A 21,734-nucleotide genomic window follows, 5' to 3' on the forward strand; every position below is an offset into this window, starting at 1 on the left:
GTTTATTTGGCAGAAACAAGGAAAGGATGTGAACTTGACTTTGAAATACCTTATGCCTTACGGATTGTATATGTGTCCAGTGTGTTCTTAGGAATACCTAAGGAAATTATGATGTAGGTAACCTTTATTACCACCATTCTTTTTAAATAAGGAATTTGAAATGCAGACCAGTGGCCTAGGAAATCCAAGGCAACATGGAGCTGGTCTTCCGACTTCCTATATGCCCCCGTGGGCTGCAATCTAACATTGCAAACTGGGTGGCATAGCTCACCTGACAGTCAAGCTGCTGAATTCTACTCAAGTCCTGCTCCAGGCTTAGAACCAGAGCTGCTTAGGTCTAAAATTACAGATGCTAGTTATTCACATCTCTGTCGTTTCTATTAGTGCTGTCGTCTTCAGGTTTTGTGGCTTCCAGTAAAATGCAAGTGGTTCAAGGAGGAAAGACCTATAATGCATGCTCAGTGACTATTTATGGTGTGAATATTATTGAACAGATCATTTATATGTTATTCCTGTAACACCTGAATGCAGGATGTCTCTCCAGGATGGCAGGTTTCTGTCTATTAAATACATTAGAATAGCAGAATGTGAGCATAGCCAGCAAACTTGGAAACGATTCTGCACCGGAGGGTGTTGGGGCTCAAATAGACTAGAGAGCTTGATCTCTACTCCCCCGTCTTATCGGCAAAGAAGCTGAGACCCCCAGAGATGGAGTGATTTTCCCAGGTTTGCCAGCTCTTCACTGAGCTTTGTCTTGGCCTCTCATTCTTAGTGCAAACACAAGCACCAGTCCCAGTTAGAAACTCGGCCCCTTTGCGTTGCGCAGGCCCCTGCCTCTGGCAGAGGATCAGGGAACACGGTGACTGTCAAAATGTGGTTGCTTTCCTAGACCTTGAATTTCATATCACAGAAATGCCCTTGGGCTCGGCATATTTATAAGTCCGTATCCATATGAACATATCAGATACACTCCAGTGAGTAAGGGAAAAAAATCATTTGAAATTTGAATGTGAATACTTTTTGGAGAAAAGAATAAAGAATGGATACTACTTCATATGGGAAATAGAGGCTTGGGGATGACTTTAATATGTAGCATCACCATAAGCAGGATAATTGAAAAGAGAGTGTGAACCAGGAGGTTTCTGATCTTCACTTAAAAGGGAGAAATCGGCTTTTTAAAAAAAATTTTTTTAACGTTTATTCATTTTTTGATAGAGACAGAGCGTGAGTGGGGGAGGGGCAGAGAGAGACGGAGATACAGAATCCGAAGCAGGTTCCAGGCCCTGAGCCATCAGCACAGAGCCCGACGCAGGGCTCGAACTCACGGACCGTGAGATCATGACCTGCACTGAAGTCGGATGCTTAACCAACTGAGCCACCCAGGCACCCTGAGAAATAGGCTTTTAATAGAGCAGAAAGTTTTCTGTTTAGTTGTTAAAAAAAATAAAAGTGATAATCAGCAGAACTCAGCCCAGACTTACTAAACTTCATGCCAAACTCACCTAATTTCCATTTTCATAGGGTTCCCAGACTAGTGAAGTACTAAGCCAGCAAGGGAGCATTTTGATTTCAGTGAGAGGTTTAGCCAGAATGTCTTATAATCCTACTTCTGAATGTACAGAAATGTCGCAGCTCGTGCCAAGGAGTGACAATTCCAGGACTGGGGAGGAAGTGCTACCTCGGGGGTAAATTTCAGTATAGGAAAGAATCTCCAACCAAATTTAAACTACATTGTACATATAATCTGTCCATTATATATATATATATATATATATATATATATATATATATATTATAATTTTTTGATGTTTATTTATATTTGAGAGATAGAGACAGAGTGTGAATGGGAGAGGGACAGAGAGAGAAGGAGGCACAGAATGTGAAGCAGACTCCAGGCTCTGAGCTGTCAGCGCGGAGCTGAATGCGGGGCTCGAACCCACGAACCGCGAGATCATGACCTGCACTGACGTTGGACACTTAACTGACTAAGCCACTCAGGAGCCCCATATACATATATGTATACATACACATACATATACATATGCATATATATGTATATATATAAAGGACTGTGATATATTTAAAGGACTGTGATAGCTAAATGCGTATTTGAATCGGACAAAGGGCTAGTATCCAAAATCTATAAAGAGCTCCCCGAACTCCACACCCGAAAAACAAATAATCCAGTGAAGAAATGGGCAGAAGACATGAATAGACACTTTTCTAAAGAAGACATCCAGATGGCCAACACGCACATGAAAAGATGCTCAACGTCGCTCCTCATCAGGGAAATACAAATCAAAACCACACTCAGATATCACCTCACGTCAGTCAGAGTGGCTAAAATGAACAAATCAGGAGACTATAGATGCTGGTGAGGATGTGGAGAAACGGGAACCCTCTCGCACTGTTGGTGGGAATGCAAATTGGTGCAGCCACTCTGGAAAACAGTGTGGAGGTTCCTCAGAAAATTAAAAATAGACCTACCCTATGACCCAGCAGTAGCACTGCTAGGAATTTACCCAAGGGATACAGGAGTGCTGATGCACAGGGGCACTTGTACCCCAATGTTTATAGCAGCACTCTCAACAATAGCCAAATTATGGAAAGAGCCGAAATGTCCATCAACTGATGAATGGATAAAGAAATTGTGGTTTATATACACAATGGAATACTACGTGGCAATGAGAAAGAATGAAATCTGGCCCTTTGTAGCTACGTGGATGGAACTGGAGAGTGTGATGCTAAGCGAAATAAGCCATACAGAGAAAGACAGATACCATATGTTTTCACTCTTATGTGGATCCTGAGAAACTTAACAGAAACCCATGGGGGAGGGGAAGGAAAAAAAAAAAAGAGGTTAGAGTGGAAGAGAGCCAAAGCATAAGAGACTGTTAAAAACTGAGAACTAACTGAAGGTTGATGGGGGGTGGGAGGGAGGGGAGGGTGGGTGATGGGCACGGAGGAGGGCACCTGTTGGGATGAGCACTGGGTGTTGTATGGAAACCAATTTGACAATAAATTTCATATATTTAAAAAAAATAAAATTAAATTCATATTTGAGGGTTCACAGTCTTCTCTGGAAAGAACTTTGAAGCAATTTGTGATTCAGAGTGCTGAACTTGAGCGAGTGTCCCCAAGGTCAGGGTATATAACTTTAGACAAAGTCCTCCAAGCTCTAACGTGTTACTGTCATTCACTGACGAGTCCTGGAATCCTGGGAAAACAAAGTATTAGGATCAACAGAAGGGAAAACCGGAGGCTCTAATTATCAAATGCACCAATATTTCTCCCCTCATGCGAAGAACTATAACTTGATGCCCCGCCATGTCACTTTCGATTATTAAAAGTAAATTAAAAGCACTTCCTTTACGAGGTATTTGGAAACCGTTCAGTTACAAGGTGACAGGCAGCCTAGAATCGGAAGTAGGAGGTTGGGTCTGACTCCAGCTCAGACTTCCCTCCGAGCAGCGAGCAGCGGTGAGGAAACTGCTCGGTCAGACGTGCGTCACCTCGGTGTCAGCGATGTGGCATCACAGCCAAGCAAGGAAATTCTCAGTTTTAGTGCTGCCTGGGTTCTCTGAAACAGAGGCAGCCCCTGGGGAGGAGTCCTGGCTGTAGAGGGCCATTCCCCATGCCCTTCGAACCCAGTCATGCCAACCGTAGTTTTGAAACCGAGGATTTAACATTTCCCAAAGAAACAGCTTCTGTAAGATGCTTCTGGTCTCTCTGTGACGAGGTCATTTCTGTCAGAATGCCATCTTAATCAGAATCTAGCTCGCTTTCCTAGCTTACTGTAGGCCCAGCAAGGAAAGAACCACAAGTGGTGTAGACAGGTTGGGCAGGACTTGCAGACCGATGTCCTGGCTGCCCCCGAAGCCAGCTGTCCCTGGGCCCCAGAGGTGGACACCAGAATAGGCACAGTAGACGTCCTCCCTAGACAAGCTGCTCTTGCTTCAGAGTCTAAGCAGCTCAGCCAGATGAGGGGCATTTCGGCCGGGAACTGAAGGCAGATGGCGGGGGACACTGGCCGGAGCCATGGTCCCGTTCTCACTGCTCTTCGAGGTGACGTGTACAGTCCTCCTGGGGAGAGGGCGTGCCGGGGAGCCAATCTCCCTCCTTCCTCTCTGCCTTCCTATTTGCACGAAGACCAGATGTTCTGTTTGTGCAACTTTTATGCCATGCCATCAGCAGGGAGGAAGCACAGGACTGCGGAAGCCCCACAGGAAAGCGCGTGGGGCGAGTGGCACCAGGGTAGTGCACCCAGTAAAGGGCAGTCCTGATCTGCTTCCCTGACCGATGTTGCAAAGACAGGAAGTGTGGCTTCATTACTGGGATCCACTCAGGCCAAGGTGCCTCCTGACGGCCCGTGAGAAGCGTTAGATGAATAATACCTTTTAATCACCCCTGTGTCTGCAGCAGCAAAGATCAGCCACGGAGGACTCAGGGGGAACCCAGAGGTTTGACCAAGATGTCAATGTAATGCGGTCAGATGGAGTTAGAAATAATTACCTCCAGGGCAGCGCTGAGCTTACAGGAGATCGAACGACCGTGTGTGCTGTCCTAAAAGCGCTCCACCACGATCAGCTGTGCGACCGTGGACAAATGTCCTCACCTCTCTGAGCCTGTTTCCCTCTGTGTGACACAGGGATGAGAATACCAACTGGACTGTGTCAGGAGACCTCAGCATTCAAATGGAGGAAACGTCTGCGAAATCGTTTTGAGTAAATGGCAGGTTCTGTTTTCCCTTTCCCATTCATTTCCTTAAGGGGCGGACTGAAGCAGAGATTAATGCAACAGCTTACCGCTTTTCCATTCTTTTTAGAACAAAATGAAATGGTGGTTTTAAAAACAAACAAAAGGGAAACAGAATCCCCCACTGCCGAGAGCTGTTCACGAATGTCCCTGGTGAAGGGCCCCGGAATACTCAGCCCCTCCCTTCTCCGCACCCGCTGACCCAGGCTCCTGCACCCCGTGTACCTCAGGACCTGCCTCTCTGTCCCGTAAACATCGTCAGGCAGTGGCAGCTTGATCAGTGCTCACTCCACTCTGAGCCCCCGGGATGGGAGATGTTGAGAATTAGGGGCGGGGGTGTTTTCAAGATGTTGTAGGGGTTGGTTGTGTGTTTCAAGGAGGAAAGGGCCATGGCCCGGAGCTCAGACTTGTGTTTCTTGCAGCCCAAGAGCGTGACCCTACTAAGTATGCAATGTGTTTCTTTCTGCTCTGTCTCCCAGACAGAGGAAGCCTCCCCAGGCAAATCTGAATTCCAAACGTTGAAACCTCAGGAAAATACCTGCGCCCAGGAGATGGTTCACTTCGTTTTGCGCCATCAGCTCTGGGACGGGAACAGGACGTCGGTGCCAGATGCCCTGTTTGGTTGCCATTGTCACATCCTCTTTCTTTTCTCATGAGCGGGACGGGGAGGACTGGCTGGTCAGCCTGAAGGCGGGGAAGAGGAAGAAGCAGAGAGGGAGGAGAAGGACTTTGTAGAGTAGAATAATAAAATTCTCTTTTGTGATCAGGACGGTTCTCTGTCGTTCAGCCAAGGCTTGCAGCCATATTCTTGTTTCTTCCTGAAGTCTTGCGAGGTGAGGTATTCTTTATCTGTATGCTTGGCTGCTGTCACAGAGGCTCCAAATTAACAGCGGTCTAAGCTTGATGGTTGACTTCTCCCCGACCTGAGAATCCAGGCCCCAGCGATCAAGGGCATTGCCAAGGTGATTCAACACCACCCCTTGTGTATTCTAGCCAGGGGCAGGGGAATCGAAGGGGATGGATGTGGGGGCAGCTCTCAGTCTCTGTGCTACTTGTAAGGTCTGTACCATCGGCTGCCCTGACCTTCAGATGCCCTCTTTTGGAGACCACCAGTGGCATATGTTCCCTGTCTTTTTTTTTTTTTAATGTTTATTTTTAACAGAGACAGAATGTGAGTTGGGGGAGGGGCAGAGAGAGAGGGAGACACAGAATCCGAAGCAGGCTCCAGGCTCTGAGCTGTCAGCACAGAGCCCGACGCGGGGCTCAAACCCACGAACAGCGAGATCATGACCTGAGCCGATGTCGGACGCTTAACTGACCGAGCCACCCAGGCGCCCCAGCACATGGTCCCCTTCTTGACCTCATCCTCCTTCTCCTCCTGGCTCACCTTCCCTGCTTCCCTCTCCACTGCCCCATCTTCAGTCCCACCCCCAGCTACAGTCATCTTTTCCCACTCCACCCCTGCTCTCCATGCTCGGCATCACCTGCCTGGCCCGTCTCCCCCCACTCCTGCTTCTCTCCCCAGAGTCCTTCCCCAGGCCCTTCTTCTCTCCACCCTTGGGCCGTGGGGGCCCCTCAGGTGTCCTGGAGCTGGGCAAGGGCCGGATCCCACTGCTCAGTAAAAACAAAGAGGAGTCTCTGATTGGACTGCCCCAGCTGTCTTAGTGTGTGTTCATAAAACCCCAAATGGGAGGTCGGGACACAGTTCCTAGTAAATCTGTTCTAAATCCATCGTAGGTGGTTTCATGGCACCATTTTGTGCTTCAGGAAACATGCACGTGTGGATCCAGCGTCACGGGTAACATTTCTGTGGGAAAAAGTATACTGTGTGATCTGAACAAGCTACTTATTCATGGACTTGTGGGCCACTGCTCTCTGCTAAATTAGGAATCCCTATGAGAAGAACTGGAGTGGTCTTGAAGTCAAGAGCTATGGCTTTGTTGTCTAAGCGCTGCCCCAAGACACCTCCTGTAGAGGACACTCCCAGTCAGCTGGTACTAAATGAAAGAAAGACTTGTTCAGTTGCCAGATGTTATCAGGGCCAGGGATCTGAATGGGTGCCAGGTGATACCCAGGGCCAGGCCCACAGAGGCCTTGCCATGGAAAGAGACTAGATACGAAATCAGAGGAGGTAGGCCCCATCACTTACACTCTCTGCAAACCTGAAGAAAGCCCTAACTTCCGCAAGCATCCGCCTCTCTCCTCTCTGTAATGGGAACCATCCATCCTGCTTTACATAATGGTTAGGAGGGAAAAATTGAGTCACTAGGTGCAGCATTTTTCCCTTTTTGCTAATGCAAGATCATTTTCAAAAATCAGAATGGTAAACTCTTCACAAGTAACTATTTAAAATGACCTAAAACCCAGTCCACCCAGCGATGGCATTTTGATTTAAATCTTTCCCGCCAAGATTTATGCATGTGACTGTAGATCTCTTTAAATGAGCTCCTTTTTTATATACACACCCACACGTTATGGTTAGTACATCCCTTCTTCAGCTTAACTATATCCTGTAAATATCTTTATTTTAGGGAATAACGATCTACTGGTTATAAAATATTCCACTGTAGTCGTTTGCCATCATTTTTTTCAACAATATCTTATTTTTGGACGTTGAGGCTGTTGCCAGTTAGGCCATTGTTAAGCGATGCCTGACTGGGCATTCTTGTATGTAGACCTTCAAATACTTATCTTAAAGTCATTTAATACACGTTTTCTTCCATAAAGATTGTACAGGTTCCTTATCCAGGCCATTATGGCCAGATCTGTTTCCGAATTTATACTCTCTAAAAGTAATAGTTATACACTGTATATTACAAAATATTCCCAATAAACTGCATGTTGTGGGGGAGGACACTAACGGTTATGTTCAGCATAATAAATAGACCATAAATAGCCCATATCAGGTTTTGCTACTACATTAGTTTGCACTACAGAATTTTTTTTTTCTGTGTTCAGAGCATTTTGGATTTTGGAATGGCAGAGAGGGGATTATGAAGCTGGCTAATTTACATTTCTTTTATTTCTAGTGAAATTGAACTTTTTATGTATCTTACTGGCCCTTTATAACATTTGTTCTGTAAAATGCCTGTTCTCGATCTTCGCCAATTGTTTTATTAGGCAAATAAGATTTCACTATTAGGTGCGTCCCCTTTTATTGATGTTTAATAGCTTTTCACATATTTATCAAATATTTTGCCACATACTTTACAATTATACCTCCCATTTTGTTGTTTGTCTTATACTTTAACGTTTAACACACACACGGTATAGAAATGGATTCCTTTATGGACCTTGTCTCCACAGACAAGGTACGATATTTGATAAGTCTTCCCTGATTACAAAAGATTACATAATTATAATCTACATATCTAGTACTTCTGGTTGTGTAGAGGTTTTATTTCTACATTAATATCGTCAATCTATCTGAATTTTATTTTGATGTTAGCTTTAATGTAGGTTTTAGCCAATGACTACCACCCCATTTATTAAGCAATCCTAACTCTCCCCACTGACATCACCTGCCGTCTTCACTGCACACAAAACTTTCATTAATATTTGGCTCGTTTCAGGACATTCCATTTTGTTCTGACAATCTGTCCAACTATTCTGCCAGCACCAGATGATGTCTATTATCACATCTTTATTTTTTTTAATGTTTGTTTATTTTGAGAGAGAGCACGAGCAGGGGAGGAGCAGAGAGAGAGGGAGAGAGAGAATCCCAAGTAGGCTCCGCACTGTCAGTGCAGAGCCCGACGCAGGGGTCGAACTCACCAACTGCGAGATCATGACCTGAACCCAAAGCGGATGCTTAGCCGACTGAGCCACCCAGTTGCCCCCATTTTAATATCTATTAGGTCTGGGGAAGAAGGAAGAATGAATAGGCTGAGCACAGGATCGTTAGGACAGTGAAACTATTTTGTGTGATACTATAATGATGGGATACCTATCATTATACTTCTGACCAAACCCAATGAATGCCCAACACCAAGAACGACCCCTAAACTAAACTATGGACTCTGAGTGATAGTGCTGTCAGTGTGGGTTTGTGGATTGTAATTGGTATGCCATCTGGGGTGGGGTGTTAATAGTGGGGGAGAATTGGGGGAGGGGACAGGAAGGGTGTGGGAAATCTCTGTACCTTCTGCTGAAGTTTGCTATAAATTTAAAACTGCTCTAAGAAATGAAGTCTATAAAAAAAAAAAAAAAAAACCCAACCCCAAACCTAAACATTGCTTCTGAAATCGTAGAGCTTACATTCAAGGGGCGGGGGGGGGGGGGCGTTATACAAAAAGATAAATAGAAAATTAGAGTAGATTGCAACTTAGCGAGTATTGTGATACAAATGGGTGCCATAGACCAGCGCTGCTCAAACTCTGTGATGAAGAGCCAGTTTTGAAAAACAAAAGCAAGTTCCAGTATCTATCAAAACTAGGAACATGTTCATTACCTTCATTTTTGCAAAGCTATTTGTAAGCTGTCAGGTGCTCGATGCATATTAGTTATTTGCCGCTAATCCGTAATGGATTCCTTGTTAAAATGAAGATCCTTCTTCCCTCCACCTTCCCTCCATTGTTCTCCTCTGGAGAACAATGAAATTGCCGTTACGAAATGCAGTGCTGTCCTTTTCAGAGATTGTTGTCTCATAAGAAGATGCTGAAGTACCTTTCACACAATGGCTCTGATCACACAATAATCTTAAGAGCTCGCTAAAAATTCACTAAGGGAAGTCAAAGCTTGGCATTTGCAAGAGATATATCCCATAATCGAATAGTTCTTTTTTCTCTTTGCCATTGTTCTTTCTTCAGAGAAGCAAGGGTATTAATCTCTTCACATTTCGTGTGTGGATGAGGGATACAGAAGAGCCCTTTGGGGGGTGCGGAATGAGCAGTCTGCCAGATTCATTCACTCACCGAGTGCCTGGCTCAGTGAGTATATGAGGTTGTTGGGGCTGGTCAAAATTCGCCAGAGTGCCTATATCACAAATAAACCTGAGCGGGTGAAAGGGTCTCACATCTGGTGCGTTAAATTGTCTTTCTGTGTGAGCAGTACTAATACTTTGTGCAAATAAATGAAGAAGGATCTAGGTGGACCTCGGGCATGGTAACACTCCTTCCACTAATTAGACAGTAACTTTGATCTCTTGCCTTAATTTCTCTGAACCTTAATCCCCTTATCTGGTATGAGAGCAGACCATTTGATCACTAAGAGCCCTTTCAGCTCTCAGAAAAATGAACAGATCAGTGAATTTGTTCACTGATTTATTCATTCCTAATTGATTTATCCACTTACTTATTCAAAAGACACTTCTTGCGAGCGTGTTATAGGTCCGTTACCATGCTACTTGTGGTCCCCAAATGGGAAGGCAGAAGGCAGCGGAGAGATACGTTGCCCCACGCCTACGCACTCCCTTCTTTCTGTGGGGCTGGAATCGCTGACCTTGGGGGAGCGATGAGAGATGGTGAGAGATGGAGGAGGGAAATCCTCTTGGCTTCACCACATTTGGTGCTTTTGGTTAGACCAAGGATCCTGAACCCCAGCACTGTGCATGCATTTGTTGGGGGGCGGGGCTGCCCTGCACATTGTAGGTTGTTTGGCGGTATCTCTGGCCTCAACTCACCTGATGTGAGTCGTACCCTCTCCCCGACGTTGGTGACCACCGAAGATGTCTCCAGACATTGCCAGATGCCCCCTGGAGGCAGATTGCCCTGGTTGAGAACCAGTTATATAGAACTATCTAGGTGCCCAGATCCTGGGCAAGTGAGATGAAAAGGACCCAGGCCCAGCCTTATGGAGTTTACGTGAGTACACCCTTCCTCAGACTTCAGTGTGCACCTCCTAAGTGGAACCCTTGGTTTGCTGAGCTCTGCCCACGGAGCTTCTAACTCAAGTGGGTCTGGGTGGGGCTGCAGGGTTTGCATTTCTAGAGTTCCCTCATTGGTGCCCATGCTCCTGGTCCTCAGGACCACCCTTGAGAACCTCTGAGCCAGTGCTTTCCTATCTTGCCTGGTAGGTGTGTGTCCACTGCAGTTATGGCTAACACTACGAATGTACTCTGCTCACACAGTAAAACTAGTGTTCCCTGAGAGTCAAAGTGATCTGTGGCTTTTAGTTTTTTTTTTTTTTCAACGTTTTTTTATTTATTTTTGGTACAGAGAGAGACAGAGCATGAACGGGGGAGGGGCAGAGAGAGAGGGAGACGCAGAATCGGAAACAGGCTCCAGGCTCCGAGCCATCAGCCCAGAGCCTGACGCGGGGCTCGAACTCACGGACCGCGAGATCGTGACCTGGCTGAAGTCGGACGCTCAACCGACTGCGCCACCCAGGCGCCCCAATCTGTGGCTTTTAGAACGGGAAAATAGGGAAGAGTCAGTTAAGCGTCTGACTGTTGATCTCAGCTCAGGTCATGATCTCACGGTTCATGAGTTCGAGCCCCACGTCGGGCTCAGTGCTGAGAGTGTGGAGTCTGCTTGGGATTCTCTCTCTCTGCCCCTCCCCTACTCTGTCTGTCTCTCTCAAAAATAAATAAACTTAAAAAATTAAAAAGTCAAAATGAGAAAATAGACCCTATGTGGGCTATAAACCCACAATCAATTTGACATGTGTCAAGAAGAAAACCAAGTAGAGGATCTCATAAGCTCGAACAGTGACAAATGGTAGTCGATTTTATAAATTAATTTTGACTTGGCTCCGAGTGAGCAGATAAATAGGTCAGTTAGTGAGCTAGTGGAGGAACCTAATCATTTTGCTGTTCCCATGAATTCTCAGCTCTAACTACAAACGTGCTTTGACAACCCACTCATTCCTAAGTTGGGGACATTTCTCTGTGCAACAAGATGTGGGCGACTCCCTTAGATCCACACGCACACATCCACCCAAGATCATCTGACCCCACTCTGCCTCTTTCTTCTCCTTCTTGTGGTCCCCATCCCCGGTCCACCCCATCCCCTTCTCTGGGAAACTCTTCATGTGATGGGCAGTAATGCAAAGCAGCATTGCCTGTTGTTGGAGGGTTCCCTGTATGTTTATTCTGTGCAGAACTCTTAGTTCATCTGTGGACTGCACGTTGACATTTCCGCTTGCTGTGGTCATACTACCAGATACTGTATTTTCTTTGAAAAGTGTCACACACCCTGAGGAGGAAGTGGGGTGTGGTATCAGAGCAGCCCTGGGAGGGCAGGGGTGTTTTGCTACTGGTGCTCCCAGGAGTGGGAGCCTATGTTGCCATTTCTTGTCTTCTGAGTCTCTAACGCCAAGCCCATGTTAACTGGCCACATCACTTTATTAACAGGATAGAAGGGCAAGCAGGTGGAGCCCCAGCTCTCAAAACCTCCTTGGATCCAGAACAATGCTTTGTACAGAGCAGGCAGGTTTAGCAAATGCTTACTGAGTAATGGTAAAACATAAGATGGTGTATGTCGCTTCGTTACTTAGCCAGTAGTTTAGGTGTAGGACATAGTCCATTGAACAAGTCACCGTCACTGGCAGCTAATTTTTATCAGGGAGACTTTCTCAGGATCTCTTGGGAACATCCTATGTGATTCCACCAAACACTATCGCAAGCATTTCCCATAAATCCACTCATGTAATCCCCGTAACAACTCTATGAAGTACGTCTATTATTTTCCCCACGTTACAGATACGGAAACAGAGACACAAAGAGGTTCGGTCATTTGTTGAAGACGGTGCGGTTGGAAAAGCTGGCTTTCATGCCATGGCAGTGTCATTTGCCCATCCGTGTGTCTCCATCCTCTGTGTCCACTGGCACGTAAAGGCCAGAGGAAGATGGACTGTGTGTCCAAGAATTTCACACTCACCTTCTCAGTCAAGGTGCCCATTGACCCGAGTGCCCTGGGCCCTGGCTCCGATTTGGCACCCCGAGTTGAGGTGGTGTACTTTTCCTCACTGACCACCTACCTGGCAGGAAGCCCTCTTACTCTAGTGTCTTAGGAAGATTACAAAGTATCCCGTGTCTCTTCAGAGCTAGTGGGTTGCCAAGAAGGGACAGTCACAGAAACGATTGTCTCCGCGCTCCCCCCCAACTTGAGAGGTAACTGACCATCTAAAATCGGATATATTTAAGGTATACAACTTGGTGATTTGAGGTACCTGTACATTGTGAAATATGACCGCTGTCAAGCTAATTAACATACCCCTCACTTCATATAGTTACTTTGCGTGTGTGTGTGAGTGTGTGCGTGTGTGGGGTGTGTGTGTGTGCTGAAGACTGTCTTTTAAGAGTAAATCTTGACACAGGGACAGAGCCATAAATTCAGTGTGCCTCCTATATGAGGCAGCATCTTTAGACTCAGTAAGTGATTACCTAACTGTGGCTAGAAAATCCTGCCAAGGAGACCAAGTCCCTCCCAACGTTACATGAAGCAGTCAGCTAGCTTTGTTCTAGACCCCGGCCCTGGAATTCCTCACTCATCCCAATCTGCCATCTCTGACAGTGTGAATAAAGGGAGATTCAAGGAGATGGGAGAGCACACACTGGTGACATCCTGGGGAAGTTACTCAGATCTGCAGCGTTGACCTCATTTCTGGATGTGAGCTTACGTTGTTCCAAGGAACTTCAACTCCAATTATATTACCTGTTTTTTGTTGGTTTTTTTTTTTCACAGCTATGGGGTAGAAAGATCCTTCAACCGCAGGTACTGACAAGGAGAAGCATCTGATTGGTACCTAAGATAATTAAGCAAGTAGGGCAGCATGGAGGCCTGCTGAGAGAGCCCATGTGGGTGGTTGTAATCGTCCTTCCTAATTAGAGGCTGGGAGAACAGATGGAGACCATTCTATGGGGAAATCTCCATGCTCTCACTTCCTTCCTGACCTAACCTTAAAAGGCATTTTCTAACAAGAAATAATGTGCTAGTTTGGGTGGAGGTGCTTAGCAACCAAGGCTGAAATCCAGACTCTGCTATGTGCTAGCTCTATGACCTTCAGCAAGCTACTCACGCACTGAAGCCTCAGTTTCTTAGCCGTAGAATGGAGTTGATTATACCCACCTTGTAGATTTGTTGAGAAAACTGAATAATATGAGCTATCATATATACACTATGGACTCTTCACATACATGTGAATTGTAGGGGGAGCCAATAAATACCTCCACTAGACTGCTGTGTTTGGAACAAATGGAGAGAGCAATCAGAAGTCAGGGAAATCAAAAAAAAAAAAAAAGTCAACTTGAGGCTGGATTTGGTGGATATGGGCTAAAGTATTCAAGTGATAGGTTGGTCTTTGTTCATGGTGTCAGAGGCCACGCTGGACAATGGCCAATCTCCCAGGACTGAGGCAGATGGGTCCCACCCTGCTTATGGCAGAAAAGAGTGGAGAAACATGTTCTATGAAAGTCCACAGATTCCCCCCAAGCGAGAGAAGAGGCTGGGCTGGGCAGGTGCCATTTACTTGTCTAAAACTTACCCATCGGATAAACCACTCCTCTTTCTGTGGGGAGCAGGGAAGGGTTTCTGAATGAAGCAGTGTGTAAGTGAGGTCCTCGAAAAAATGAGAAGGATTAGGGGATGGCAGTTTTTTAAGGGGGGGAGAAGACACAGCATTCCAAACAGAGGGACTAGTTTACATAGCCACCAAGATGGATGGTTGCGATGTACCCAGCAAACAGAGAAGTCAGGATATGACTAAGAGGCATGCTGTGGGGACTGGGAGGTGGTGGCAAGGGGGCAGTGGGAGCCAACATGTAGAGGCTCTGAAATAATGGGTTAAGAAGCCATGATTTAATTCAGCAGGGACTGGGACAGTTTTCTTGAGTATCGGTATAATTTGATCAGAGCTAAGCTTTAGTGGACAACGTTCATGTCACACATTAAAATTAGTGTCAGGGGGCACCTGGGTGGCTCAGTCAGTTAAGCATCCGACTTCAGCTCAGGTCATGATCTCATGGTTCATGGGTTCAAGTCCCGCATTGGGCTCTGTGCTGACAGCTCCGAGCCTGGAGCGTCTTTTGAATTCTGTGTCTCCCTCTATCTCGCTGCTTCTCCCCCATTCATGCTCGCTCACTCTCTCTCACTCTCAAAACTAAATAAACATTAAAAAATTGTAAATACTAAGAAAAATTTAAAAAATAAAATAAAATTAGTGTCAGAATATGCACAATGACATCCCAGGTGGCTCATTTTCTATATTTCGATCTTTGTTTTGTTTCTACATTATTTTTGGTTATGTTAGTTATATTCTCCTGGGGATGTCACAATAGAATACCACAGATGGGGGGGAGCTGTCATGTTTCTGGTGGCTGGACATCCAAGATCGCGGTGTCCTCAAAGTTGGTGTCTGATGAGAGCTCTCTTCACCTTCCCACTGTGTCTTTACACCATGAAGAGAAAGAAATCTCTGGTGTCTCTTCTTACAAGGACATTATCCTATTGGATTAGGGTCCTGCCCTCACAATCTCATTTAACCTTAGGTAAATTAATTAGGGTCTCAACATGTGAATTTGTGGGGGACACAGTTCAGTCGCTAGCACTTGAAGGAGGGGGTGTCTTGTTAATGCTTTTAGGTAGGCGGGCAGTACCAGCTCTGTTAACAAATCCCCTTCCTGACCATTTCTAACAGCTGGTGGAATGTTAGGCTTACATTCTTTGGTCTTTGCAGCTCATGCTCTAGGGATTATTTTAAAATATTATCTTCAGGTCATGCTTCTTATTCTAATTCACTTTTGAGACCACATGTGTGGCCAAGAGGCTAATATTTATTTTTTCTTCCTTTTTTTAAAAAATGTTTATGCATTTTTTGAGAGAGAGTATGTGAGCAGGGGAGCGGCAGAGAGAGAGGGGACAGAGGATTCGAAGCGGGCTCTGAGCTGACAGCAGTGAGCCAGATGGGGAGCTTGACCTCACAAACCATGAGATCATGACCTGAGTTGAAGTCGGATGCTCAATCAACTGAACCACTCAGATGCCCCACAAGGCTAATATGTATTCTGACTCTTTTTATTATATTGTACTACTTTGTAGAAGTCTTAGTACCAGGGTAAAATGCTTTTCATTTGATGGTTCTCTTATTACCACCTTTCTTCTCTGCCCATTTCCAGGCAAGTAATTCTTAATTTGTAGGTTATTTTCTACAGCAATCACTTTTACCCGAGAAACCTTTCTATCTGTAAAGAGATGTAAAAGCTACAGATGTCACTTCATTTGCCGACATCTGCCTGTTTAATTCCCCAAACTTGGGCTTAGGTGACCCACTTGGAAACTATTGAGTGTTTTTTGTCCTATTCCTGGGTTGACTACAGATTCGGTTGTGTTCTCTCTTCTACATGTTTGAGGTTTTACTGTTTCTGTGGGACTCTCCCTCTGTCACCGAGATACCTCCTGCTAGGTTATAACAATACAGATGCTGTCCACAGTTTTGTTTTTAAATAAAGAAGTATAGGGGCACCTGACTGGCTTGGTCAATTGAACATCTGACTTCAGCTCAGGTCACGATCTCACAGTTCATGGGTTCAAGCCCCACGTCCGACTCTGTGCTAACAGCTGGGAGCCTGGAGCCTGCTTCACATTCTGTGTCTCCCTCTCTCTCTCTCTCTGCCCCTCCCCTGCTCAAGCTGTGTCTCTCTCCCCACCCCACCAAAAATTAAAAACATTTACATAAAGATATGTATGCTCATTCCTATTTCACATGCTGAAAAGAAAGAGAAGTCTTATTTTTTGGTTTTGTGTTTTGTTTTTTGTTTTTGTTTTTGTTTTTTTTCTTTTCTTTTTTTTTTTTTTTTTTTTTTTTTTTGCTGATGAGACTATATAGAACTTCTGTTGCTTTCTATTTCTGTGGAACTTCTCCTCCTCAGCTTTTGTTATGTGGTGGCAATCCTTAACATCACTGTGAAAGCATTTGGCAGGTTTGAGTTGTGGTAGGTGAGTCAGTGTGGGTAAGTAGGTGAGTCAGCACCCAGGGAGTCCGGAATTCTCAGTTCAGCACTTGAGGTCTATGACCTTAACCATGCCGCTGAGCAATGATATTGTCCATCTGCTGGCTTCGAAGCTGCCTGCTAAAGACAGATGAGATCATGCTTAAAGGGGAAAACATTGAGTCATAAGAGTAAAGATTCTCTGCAAATTTAAAGTACATATTATGAGATTTCGCAGCTGAGATAGCAAAAGCACAGAAGATTGGATAGGCATCCTGACTGTCCATCATGATAAGTGCTCGCGTCGGGATGACTCTATCACAGGGTAATAAGTGCTCTAGGAGAGATACATGTGGGTTTTTATGGGAGTTCGGTGGCAGAGTGCAGAGGGAGGCCATATAATTCAGCCAAGATGTGCTTCTAACAGACGGTCTCTACTTTTCTTCCTGCCCATTTTTGGTACAAACTAATAAAGTCGGTAGAGTCCCTTGGAAAATATATCAGAGTTGCAATAATAATCATAACAGCTAACATTTTTGAGTTTACTCTGTGCCAGCCCCGTTATAAGCACCTCCGTGCATTTGCCCATTCCATCCGTGTAGCCCTTTGAAATGAGTGATGGTATTATTACCCCTTTCCAAATGAGAAGACAGGCTTAGGGACACTAAATAACTCCTGCGGTTGAGTCCATAATGGTGTCGGGTCTTTGTAACGATGCCTGGGCTATTTCTCTTGTATCGACTTCCTCTACTACTGCCCTCTGCTTGATTGGACCACACCATACCCTTGCAGGTTAAAATATATACATATAAGCATGAAGATTAAGAGATTATATAAAGCATTGCTTTTGAAAATCAAGTTCCTTAGCAAAAATGCGTTGAGCATCTACTACTTATCAGACAGAGGGATCAGCCCTGGAGGTGGGTGAATGACTAAGACTTGGTCCCTGCTCTCAGAGCCCGCAGTCTGCTTATTTGGGAAGACCAGTGTGAACCAATATGTCTAATAAAGTGTTAAAGGGAAATCTGGCAATGTGAGCACCAGATCTCCTCCCCAGTCCCACGAAGCTGACTGGAATGTCCAAAGGAATGTGGCAATAGAGAAAACCCTTTATCACAACTTGGGTCTAGTAGTAAGGCACCCACATGCACTGACTCTGGAGGGGTCTTGCTAGATGAAACCAGAAGGACTTCTATGGTTTGAGTGACAAACACGGTACCTCAAAGATGAAGCAGGAGAAATCCTGGTGGGGCTCTGCTGTGCCCCCCAAATTTGGAGGCTCAAGAGAAAGAGCATGGGAGCGACAGCATCTACCCCACTGGGAAATGGGAAGTGACAGAGCCACGGCAAATAAATATGGCAGGCACTGTCTAACAGCCATGTCCCAGGAGCTGGGGGGGGGGGGGCGGGGGGCCTGGAGGACTGAGTGGATTCCACCAGGAAGTGCCAGAGGGAGGAGGGTGGATGATGGAGGCGGAGGGAAGAAAGGCTTCAAAGAGGAGGTAGGGACTGAGCAGGAACTTGAAAGATGAAGGAAGTAGGGATGGGGTGCCGAGGGAGGATGGAACGAAATAGGAAAGCATTCCAGGGAGAGGGAACGGTATTGCTACAAGCCCAGAGCCGTGAAACAGCTTGACACGTTGGACAAATGGCAGTAGCTCCACATGGTCCTAACTAAGCTCCTTCGGGCTGCAGCGTGGAGATCTGACTGGGAGAGACAGGTGTCGGGACTGGGTAGGGCAACAGGTAAGTTGTGGTGACTTGGAGTCACGCTGAGGCAAGTGGGGCGGGAAGGGGAAGGAAGGGGCAAGGCAAACCAGCTCTGGTCCAGGAGGGGAAAGGTGACATCCGAGTGCTGGGCAGAGCACCACGGTACCCGTCACCGAGCTGGTGAAATAGACGGGGCCCATTCGAAAGGCAGGACCCTGAGTTCTGCTTGGACCCGGCAGGTTGAGGGTCTGACCAACAAAAATCTTGCATGTTAATTTCATCCTTGAATGCTTATAAACATACCATCTTGGTGCTCCTGTGCACACACACACGTGTGCAAGCCTTCAACAGGATTGCGGACATTTACACTCACAACAGCATTGTTTACAAGGGTGCGATTCGTGTTGCCCTTGCCAGTGTTAGGTAGGAGCATTTCAAAAATATTTGCTAGTTGCAATGGCTTAAAAAAAAATGCTATTGTGTCGTGTTTTATATTTAAATAGTTTAACTCTTTTTATTGTTAGAGTTTTGTGAAGAGTTGAATATTAATAGATCCCCAAAGAATATGCATTATCAAATTCCAATATTATCCTTTCTCAGTTATTTGCTCCAAAAGGCAAAAACTTTCAAGAGAGCTTCAATAGCAGAGTAAAGGCCATTTATTTTTTTTAAGCCTCTGACATTTTCCCTCTAATAAATCGAAGCTACTCATGATTACTTTAGATTTTAATTCAATGTTTTATTGTATGAATTCTTAGTTTCCTGATGTATATTCTTTTGTCCATACAAGTGTGCATTTTATCTATATAACCTCTGAATTTATAGTCCATGCCTTGAAATGCCAATAGCATATTTTTAAATTTTGGTCTTGAAATGGTCACGTGGTAAAATTGACGGTTGTTCTTGCTATATAATTCTGTGAATTTAAATCTAGATTTCTGTGGCCATCACTGTGACCAGGCTATAGTACAGGGTCACCTCCCCACGCCCAAAGCTTGCTCATGCTCTATCTTTATAACCCCCTGTCCTCTGTCCAAACCACTGCTAACCACTGTTGTCTCCATACGGTTTTGTCTTTTCAAGAATGTCCTGTAAATGCAATTATATAGTATCTTGTTTTATTTTGCATATATATATATATATATATATATATATATATATATATTTTAATGGTTACCTATTTTTGAGAGAGAGAAAGAGACAGCGTGAGCAGGGGAGGGGCAGAGAGAGAAGGAGACACAGCATCCAAAGCAGGTCCCAGGCTCCAAGCTGTCAGCACAGAGCCTGATGCAGGGCTCGAACTCATGAACCCCAAGATCACGACCTGTGCCGAAGCGGGAGGCTCAACCGACTGAGCCACCCAGGCACCCCCATTTTGCATTTCTTAAAGTGCTCACAGGCTGAACATCTTCCCACATAACTAATTGAAACTATGTTTGTTTGTTTTTTTAATATTTGGTATAGTTTGTGTTATTGCCACTTAATTCCTTGGGTCATAGGTGGTTTTTATTTTGTTTGGCTTTTTCAAATTTGTGTATGCTTATTATAAAGAATGACAGTTATTGTCTGTTGTAGTTACTCTAGATATTTTCTTTGACTTTGTTTTATTATTGTCTTCAAATGTGTAAGACTTACAAATAGTAATACCACTTGATCTGGTCATATTGAGAACACTAGTGATCTACACTGATGCAGTATTCCTAAATTTAAAAAAATTATAAAAAGGTGCTTATTACGGCATTATTTCTATTATGAAAAAAACATGTGTCTAAACATTTACCTACAAGACTTTAGTAAAACAGGTCATTAGAAGATGGTGCAAGAAGTTAAAGGATGTTGACAAAGATAACATACTACCTTGGACAATTTTTATGGCAAAATGTTAAATTAAAGCATTTGGGTTTTTTTAATGTTTATTTTTGAGAGGGGGGGAGGGACACAGAGAGAGGGAGACCCAGAATCCGAAGCAGGCTCCAGGCTCCGAGCTGTCAGCACAGAGCCCGACGCGGGGCTCGAACCCACAGACTGTGAATCGTGACCTGAGCTGAAGTCGGACGCTCAACCGACGGAGCCCCCCAGGCGCCCCTGGCAAGATGTGAAATTAAAAAGCCAAATATAATCCCGTAAACACAGTTATGAGCAAAGCATGTAAAACAAAACCACAAAACCTGTTCATTAAAAAAAGACGAAAGAAAAATACATCAAAAGAGTAGTAGTGACTTGCTTCCGCTGTGGAACTATGAGAAGATATTTTACAATTTGTGTATTTTCTTTATTTTTCATAATGATCACATTTCACATTGAAGCTACAGGAGGGGAAAAACTCTGAGTAGCTCAGGAATGAAATGCTGCCTTTTACCTTAAAAAAAAAAAATGCACCCCTAGGGGTGCCTGGGTGGCTCTGTCGGTTGAGCATCTGACTTCCACTCAGGTCACGATCTCATGGTTTGTGAGTTCAAGCCCCATATCAGGCTCTGTACTGACAGCTCAGAGCCGGGAGCCTGTGTCTCCCTCTCTCTCTGCCCCTGCCCTGCTCACACACTGTCTCTGTCTCTCAAAAGGTGAATAAACATTAAAAAAAATGTTAAAAAACAAACCATGCACCCCTGAGACCGATCTTTGTAACTCACACACTGTCTCTGTCTCTCAAAAGGTGAATAAACATTAAAAAAAATGTTAAAAAACAAACCATGCACCCCTGAGCAAACAACATGTCAGGTTCAGCACACAGATGCCCGTTCCGTCTTCTAGATGTGAAAATGTCAGGTCCTGTCCCCGTGACTAGACCTTTAAAAAGTGAGGCAGTGGCCTGGCCAGCAAACAGATGCATGCCTGGGGTAAAATGCCAAGATGCTCACGGGTGAGGGGCTAGGGCTAGCAAATCTGGGTGGCTGGTGGGCTAGGAAATCAGCTAAGCAGGGCGTGCTGGAGGAGAAGGGGGTTCCGCTATGATTCCCTCCCCTACTGCATCCGGAAACCCTCGTCACCCTAGAGGTTTCTGTCTGCTCCCCGGACAGACTTTTCCAGGTGCATGTTGAGTTGCTACTGTGAATTCTGAGCCCAGCCTGGAAATAGCAAAGTGACACATCCGTCACTAAAGGTCACAGTGGTTGTAACTCAGGCTTTATGAGTCAGTGATCCCTCCAGACTCAGAATTAATTACTTAACTTTGCTCGTGTTGAGGAAATCTTCAGAGGGTCCACGTGTGGTAAACACTTGTAAATGAGGACAGTCTTGGCGATCTTTCCTATTAGTGCAGAAAAATATAGATTTGTCCAGAAGACCTACGTGACCCAGGAAAGGGGCTGTTGTCAAGGAAGTTTTCTCCAGAGAGCTCTCAGTCATTAGCCTGGCTCCCGTCCAAGAATACTAACCTCAGAGGCTGTCAGAGGGTAAAGGGGGC

The 21,734-nt window shown here is 45.1% G+C and overlaps 1 protein-coding gene across 1 annotated transcript in view; it reads left to right on the forward strand.

Moving 5' to 3' along the window:
* The window catches only part of PRKCQ (protein kinase C theta), a 188,043-nt gene that overhangs the window by 30,713 nt on the left and 135,596 nt on the right, over positions 1-21,734 (forward strand). The window lies entirely within an intron of this gene.

Source organism: Neofelis nebulosa, chromosome 8, assembly GCF_028018385.1.
Source record: "Neofelis nebulosa isolate mNeoNeb1 chromosome 8, mNeoNeb1.pri, whole genome shotgun sequence".
NCBI lineage: Eukaryota > Metazoa > Chordata > Mammalia > Carnivora > Felidae > Neofelis > Neofelis nebulosa.